The sequence below is a fragment of the Octodon degus genome, unplaced genomic scaffold (assembly GCF_000260255.1).
Source record: "Octodon degus isolate 3935 unplaced genomic scaffold, OctDeg1.0 scaffold00007, whole genome shotgun sequence".
In the NCBI taxonomy this organism is placed as follows: Eukaryota; Metazoa; Chordata; class Mammalia; order Rodentia; family Octodontidae; genus Octodon; species Octodon degus.
In genome coordinates, this window is record NW_004524583.1 from 6,734,923 (window position 1) to 6,743,074 (window position 8,152).

Below are 8,152 nucleotides of genomic sequence, written 5' to 3' on the forward strand. Positions count from 1 at the left end.
AGTATTATTTATATTCACTAAATACCAGCGCATCCAACTATATAAAACAAATATTAACAGACATAAAACGTCAGATAGGCACTAATACAATTGTAATGGTGACAGGGCTAAAGTGAATCCATTCATCTCAGAAGGCCCTTAAATTCTAGATGAATTTACTCCTCTCTTCTCCCTTTGAGTTAACCATAAAGCCCACTAAGGAGGATTCAACTATTAACTAAAGGAACAAAGAGGACAAATTGTAGGTAAGCTGTATCCTGCTAGATTAACAAACCTCTTAGAAATGTAAACCTTGTGACATTTTTGTAAAATTCCAAAATGAGATAGCGTGGTTACCATGGTTACTTAGAAATGTACAAAACACCAGTAGAAAATTCTTTCAGGGTCAACACTATCTTCATGTAAGATTGTTGTGCTCTAGCTGGAAATAAATCTCATTTGTTGTAATTCTTGCTTTCTATCAGTGTATTCACACTGATTCTGCTGTCACGATACCATTTCATGCCTATCTGTAGTGTGAATAGTTTGTAGGAGAGAAATTAAAATTGGGGCATGCTGTCTGTCTTATAAGATCCACATCATGGTGGGAAATACAGAAATTATATTATTCTAAAATCTTAATTTGTAATTAAGATAACGTGAAGGTGAAAAAATTAAACAAGAGATGTATTTCATACTTTCATATAGGAGAAAGAGAAATATCTCACTCATGGTAATTCTGGGTATTTATCCTAGAGAAATGAGAATTTATGTTTACCCAAAAAGACCCATGTGAATGTTCACACCAGCTTTATCTCCAACAGCTAACCCTGTAAACATTCCAAATGTCCTTCAGGGCTGTTATGGTTTGTTTCCAGTTGTCCCCCCAAAGTCTCATGCAGGCACAGAATGGCTTCTAGAGTTTGTGATTGATTCTTGACCCAGTGCTATGGTTATGGTGTGAGCGCCCTGCAGCAGATACTCTACATTACAATGTAAGGAGGGGAAAGAGGTTAGCTAGCTGCGAGTGCTACAGCTCCTCCCTTTGCTCCCTCTCTGCTCTTTGCGGCCACCATGAAAGACTGTTCTGTCCGTGTGCCACTCTGCTTTGTAGCAAGCCGAGTATAGACTGAGACTTCCACTAACTGTGAGCTAAGTAAACATTTCCTTCCTTAATTTTGGGTGTTGAGAATTTTGTCCCAACAACAAAAGAAGAATAACTGAGACAGAATTTGGTACTGGGAGTGGGGTCGTTGTTGTGACTACCTGCCCATGTAGATTATAAGCTTTTGGGAATGGCTTATTGGAAGAGATAGGAAAGGTTTGGAGCTGTTGCCTACAAGAGAAATGCTGCAACAGCTTTGGCTATTCTGTATGGGAAATTCTGATAAGAGCCCAGAAGATCAGGAAGCTGAAAGAAAGTCTGCCTCTAAAGACTGGTGAGGTTTCTGCTGGGAAGGACTAGATTGGTTGTTGGACTTTGGATGATTTGTGTTATGGCTTGACAAAATTTGTTTGAATTTTACTCATGTCCAGAAACTTTGCATGAGACAGATTAAGTGTGGTGGGCTAATTAATCTGGCAAAAGAAATCTTAAAGCAGTTGAATATTAAGGCAGTAGCAGGGCTGTTATTGGGGCTTTTAGTCAGATTTATGTTGTGAATCAAGAGCAAAGAACCTAGCAGGACGATCTAAAATGTTGTGAGTTTGGCCAGAAAGGAAACTCTAATAAAGATGTGGAATGCAAAGATAGAGCTGAGAGGATCTCCATTGCTGAGAAAAACAAAAAATATAAAGGATGGCTAGAGGGCATCACAGGAGTGGGAAGGTCTCCACCCTTTGCAGCCTCAATTGTAAGGGTGAGGGACTTTGCCTTCAGGAGGAAGCCACAGAGCTCCCCACATTCCAGAATGGTAGCGGTGTCCATACCAAGTTCCATAATTGTGCTGGCAAGGAAAATTTATTCCTCTGAATCAGGGCTATAGTGCTTAGCTATCCAGGCACTCAATCCCTACAGCCAAGAGAGAAAAAAACCTGGCAACTGCTCCAGTTGGCAGTAGACCTTGGCATCATCCACATGGTGTTGGTTTTAGGCAGAATGCAAAAGTTCTGAGGTTATGAAGGCTTCCACCTAGATTTCAAAAGAAGGCCTGCGAAGCCATGCAATGTGCCCCTGAGAGGGCAGTGTATGAAGCTGTGAGTGAGAAGCCTTTTCAGTGGGAATCCCAGAAGTCTGGAAAAGCCAGGCATGTGGATTGCCTAAGAGAAACTACAAGAAGGGAGCAAAGTATGCCAGAGAGAGAATGCATGGGAACTACCACTAAAGTGCTGTAGGGGCAGAACAATATAAAGCTTTGGGAACTCACAATTTGCCACAGATTGCTTTGGTTGTTCTGCATGGAACTACAGGAGTTAGTGTTTGCCCTGCTGGATTTTGGATTTGCATTGGTTCCAATGCTTTTGTATTCCCCTATTGTTTGTATCTTTTGGCGAGATAATGTTTATTTTATACCATTGAATGTTGAAAGTGTTTCACTTTTCTTTAGTACAGGGGCTCCTAGGAAAGAGTTTGCTTTTGATCTTAGAGGAGACTTGAGACTTATGAAGTCATGGGGTGGCTTCTGAAGTTTGTGATTGATTCTTGATCCAATTCTGGGATTATGGGTGCCCTGGATTAGATCCTATGCATTACAATGTAAGGAGGGGAGAGAGGCTAGCTAGATGTTGGTACTGCAGCCCCTCCCTTTGCTCCCTGTCTTCTCTTTTGTGGCCTCCACGAAAGGCTGCTCTGTGCCATGTGACACTCTGCCTTGGAGCCAGCCATGTACAGACTGAAACTTCCATTAACTATGAGCTAAATAAACCTTTCTTCTCATAATTTTTTTGTGTTGGATATTTTGTCCCAGCAATGAGAGACGAGTAACTGAGAGAAGGGCCTAAACAGGTATAAATGTTGAAGCATTCATTTTAGTATTGACAACAATGGAAAAGTCAAGGCTATTGATTCATTCAACAACTTGGATGATCTCTGACTTGTTATTTTGACTGAAAAAATAAATCTCAAAATACTATATATTTTATGATTTAATTATAAATATAGATGAAGAAGCACTTTTGTTTCCCGATTATAGTGGTAGATACAAGAATCTATCAGAGCACTTTCAACAAACAAGGAACAAGTGAGTACATGCCAAACCTGAATGAAATATACAGTTTACAGTATAGTATAAACATTATTTCTTGATTCTAACAATATGCTGTAGGCACAAGAGATGTTATTTTTATAGCTTGGTAAAAGCACACATAAGAAGTTGCTATTCTTGAAGTTCATATGTAAGTTTTACTTTTATAATAAAAAAGTTTTAAAATAAAATAAAGAGTGCACATGTGACTTGCAAGACTAGGGTACAGAAATTCAATGCTATTATAGTACTGGGACCGGGAATTTGGAAACTGTTAAAGAAATATTCCAACTCTCTTGCTACTTTTTTGATAATGCCTATTTAATTGAATCTTCTCAAAAATTTTTTTTGTACTTCTACCTCCATAAGAAACAAAAGTAAAGTTGTAATTTCTAAGTTGAAAATTCTACATTCATGATATCAGAACCAAGATAAAATTAGAATTTCCTGATCCCAGCTACAAGTTTTATGGGTCCCTATGGATATAAATTGGCCCACCCTATGTCATCCAACTACTTCCCTCACAAAGATTTACTGTCAGAGAAATTGATACTCAGAGTAACAAAAAGGTTCATTTTCTAGGGCAGAGAGAATGCTTTGGGGGCTCAGTAGATAAAAAGCTATACTATGGACAGACAAGCACATCAACTGTATTAAAACTTGGCAAATGTTATGTTTCTCACAAGCATGTGATTTTTTAACAGTACGTTATCACTTATGTGCCTAACATCTAACTCTGCATTTGTATTGGTATTCTCTTTTTAGTAGTCTTAAGTGTGACATATGCCAATCCCCTTCAATCAATTTATAATTTATAACAGCTTTATAATTTATAATTATAAATAATTTATAATATATTATATTAATTTATAATTTATATATTTATAATTATAAATAATTCATAATACATTATATAAATTTATATAAATAATTTTGACTTGGTAATAGAAGTTCCAGGAGGAACAGAGCTGAAAAAAATTCTGAAAAGAGTCAATAGCCTATCCTGCCATGGAAATAGGAGTTTCTTTGGAGTGCTCCAGGGTGGATGATCTCTGTTTCTCTGAACAGTTTAGCTGATCTCACCACACATGCTTAATTTCCATGTCATCCTCTAGCAGTTTTACTTTGGAGTATCCAAGTGCTTAATCCAAGTTAACACTCTTCACTGTGAATTAGTAACATTCATTTTATCATCTGCTTGCTCTACATAAGCTGGTGCAAAGAGTTCTCAGGTCATTTCCACGTGACTTTGTCATCAATAGTAAGGAATGGATCTTTATATTAACATTCATAGGTTATCTGGTAATAACACTTTTTTGAGATAGGATCTCACTGCACAGCTCAGGCTGGCCTTGAGCTCACCTGGTGGTACAGGCTGGCCTCAAGCTTGCAACAATCCTCCTGCCTCAGCCTTCCAAGGGCTGGGATTATAGGCATGTGCCACCATGCCCAGTTTATTTATTTCTTTTTCTGTATTTAGGACAAGGTCTATAGGGTCTCACTACATAGATCAGACTCAGTGATTCTCTTGTTTTCAGCCTCCCAAGTGCTGAAGGCACGCACCACCACACCCAGTCTCAGGCACCCCGGGGTCAGTGCCTGCACTCTGCCTAAGCATGCACTTTAGTCTGCTGAGCTATCAGCCCAACCCTACGCCCAGTTCATAGCATATTGTTTTGGATCCTCAGATACATTTTTGTCTTCCAAGTTAAGAAGGGGATCAGGTAATAAAGCATATGACTCAGGAAGCTGTCTTTTCCCCTTGCTACATTTATAATGTTTTCCTTCTCTGTGTGTCTCTGCTCAAAGGACAGAAACAAGCACAAGTACAATAGGACAGAAGCAATAAATAGCTTCATCAGGAAAAAAAGAGACATGGACAAAGATTGTTGCAATATGAGATGTGCAGTGAGGTACTGTAAGAAAATGACAGTAATGGATTTTAAAGGATGAGGGTTTCTAAAGAAATCATCTTGGGTTCATAGAAAAAGCCACATGAACAAACACGCACACACAGTTGAAGTTGACTTTAAGAATTAATGACACATGCACATACAGAAAAGACTAATCCTCCAGTGATAACCTGTATATTGAGGAGTGAGAGCTCAAGAAAACCTATTGAATGAATAAGGACCGGCTCCTAGTTTGTAGAAGCTGAATGACTATAAAAGATATAAGTAAGTAAGATGTGGATGAGAGTACAATGAAGAAGTTAACTGAATAAATTTAACAGAGGTTTCTCTATATCGGGATTAACAAGGATGAAAGGATAGCTTTTCCCATGTCATTATCCTATCTGTGGCTCATCCTAATAGTATTTTCTATTTGCAAATCTTTTAGTGTGTGACGCATCATAGATTTTAGATATAAAAGCCACAACCTATATTTGTCCTTATCACATGTGTCTTAGCACACAAGTTACTTTATGTTACTGAAGCCCACGGCAGAGGGCAAGTTTGAATGGTCTGGAGAAGTGACTCTTAGAAAGTGGATGGCTTGAGAATGTTTGGGTTCATTGATTATTAGGTTCAAGACTGCATTGCAATCTTTTGTGTGAATGTTTATGATGATTTGCTCCAGGGTTTGTAAGATCGATTTTTAACTTACTATGCTCTACTTTTATATCATAAATAGCACTTTATATACAAGAACTTTAGAACAATAGATTTTCATATATTTGCCCTCTACTTTGACTTATTGTGTAAAAGGTTTAGTTCTACATATGATTAAACAGTACTTTCATTGTCATTATCTTTTTAAAAATTAAAACTTTAGCTTTAATCAGCCTTTTATGTTTTCTACGTGCTTGAAATTGTGGTGGTAGTGTGTTGTACTATACATATTGGTGTTTATCCATGTGCACCATATTTGGGGGATAGCTCCTTAGATTTTCTGAATTTTTCTTATTATACTTAAAATTGCAGTGTTTTCATCATATTTTGAAAATTTGAGAGCATTACTTTTTTCACAAAGGTATGTATTCTTTTCATATCTTTCTGCAGCTTTGCACAATTTTATTTTCTATTTAGTAAAGATCTTTTATTGTCTCATTAAAATATCACAGAGTGGCTTTACAATCCAGAAGCTTGTTTCCGTGGCTGGATAACTCTTGGATCTTACTCATCTGGCTGATGAACTGTTCCCTTTTCAGAAACATAGATACCATCTCAAAATTTTCTGATATCCTTGTTTTTGACTGCTGTGGCTTGCTGAATTTGAAACAAGCTTGATGTCATTTCCTTCAAGGATTAGCTCATCTTTCTGGGCTTGAGATACTGAGCGAACAACACCTGCCCTCATACGAACTCGGCGAATGTATTTTTCACCCAAGAAATTCCGGATTTTGACAGGAGACCCATTCTCCTGAATAGCGACGTTGATGGGGAAGTGAGCGCACACAGAACTCATCTTGTAACGGAAGCCCTTGAGCATGTCTGTACATGGCTTCAGATCGTGGGGACAGTCGCCAACTCCTTTCTGTTTCCCCGCCATTTGTCAATCAGGAGCCTCTTCTTTCTCTTCCCAAAGAGACTGAGTTCCACACTGATGTGGCTGAAGTCCCTCTGGAAGGTTCCTCTAGGGCCCTTCACAATAACTGAATCCTTTCAGAGTGATGTCGACATTTTCTGGAATGTCGACAGTCTAGTTGCTAAGAATGGTCTTCACTCTTGCGGGAGATGCAGCAAAGAACTGCACAATGTTTTAATTGCTATTAATTCTATTGTTGAAATTTTTACTTTCAGACACTATATTTTTAACTTTTAGAATTTCTACTTGAAACCTCTCTACCTCTTTTCTTTCATTTAGTATGTTATTGACTCTCACACACTGTATATCCCAAGGAACAACTTTATAGCCCTTTTCTGGTCATCTCATTCTTTGTTACTTTTACTCTGTTATTGATTTATTTTTCCCTTGGTTGATAGTCATATTTTCCTATGTTTTGTATGGGAAGTAATTTTGCTTTGGATATTAGATATTCTAAACTTTAATTTGTTCAGATTTTTGGTCTTTTATAAAGAGTTCTAATAAATGTTGAAAGGCTTCAAAGTTACTTATAGATTAGCCTGTCATTTCTAAAGTCTTACTTAGTCTTCTGTAGCTTTATTATAGGCTGAGTTTTACCTGACTGATGAGTGGAATTCACATATCTTTCAGCCATATTTTCGTTCTCAATATCATTCCATTTATAGCACCCTGAGAGTTCTTTGTATGAAGTAACAGATACAACTGTAGTCTGTGTAGGTTTCTAAAGCTTTTTCTCCCTGTAGTTCTCCTCCCTCTAGCACTATGCTCAGTATTCCAGCTGTTTCAGCTTCCCTGAACTCTGACTTCAGTCCCCTCAATAAAACTGTGCAATAAAACCATCACACTCTGCTGGGTCCTTTCACTTGCTGTCAAAATCTAGAAAGACACTCCAAGAAGAAAGTCTGAGCAGTTGAAATTTGTTTCCTTCTCTCAGGAATCATAGTCTTGTGTTGCCTCACATCAAATGTCTAAAAAAAGTGTTTTATAGAGTTTTTTGTTTTTAATTTTTGAAACTTTTTTCTAGTAGTCTACATCAGAAGCAAATCAGGTATCAGTCCCTGCAGATACTAAAGTCTCACTGCCTGACATGCTCCAAAGTGAATACTATGGCACTAGATTTCTGTAGAGAGAAAGCTTTAATGCACAGTACACATCAAGGTGGCCAGGCATTGTAAACTGAGCTCTGCCTCCCAGATTGGTTGACAGTGGGAATTCATAGGAAGAAGGAGATTTAGGGTTGGGATGGGCAGGCATAGCGAGTCAATGACCAACATGCCTCTTCACAGTTAAGTTTCTGAAATGAGCATCAATATTTAGCTTAGGGCTGGAGAGATGGCTCAGTGGTCTAAAGCACCTACTTAGAACAAGCTTGGCAAAGCATCAGGGACCGCGGTTCGATCCCCCAGCACCACATGCCAGCCAGCCGCGCCCCCTGGTGGGCTGAGCTGGCCACACACACACAC

General features: G+C 38.3%; 1 pseudogene; it reads right to left on the reverse strand.

Moving 5' to 3' along the window:
• Window positions 1-7,323, reverse strand: part of LOC101561851 — a 38,090-nt pseudogene extending 30,767 nt beyond the window's left edge.
• Between the last annotated feature and the right edge of the window lie 829 nt (window positions 7,324-8,152).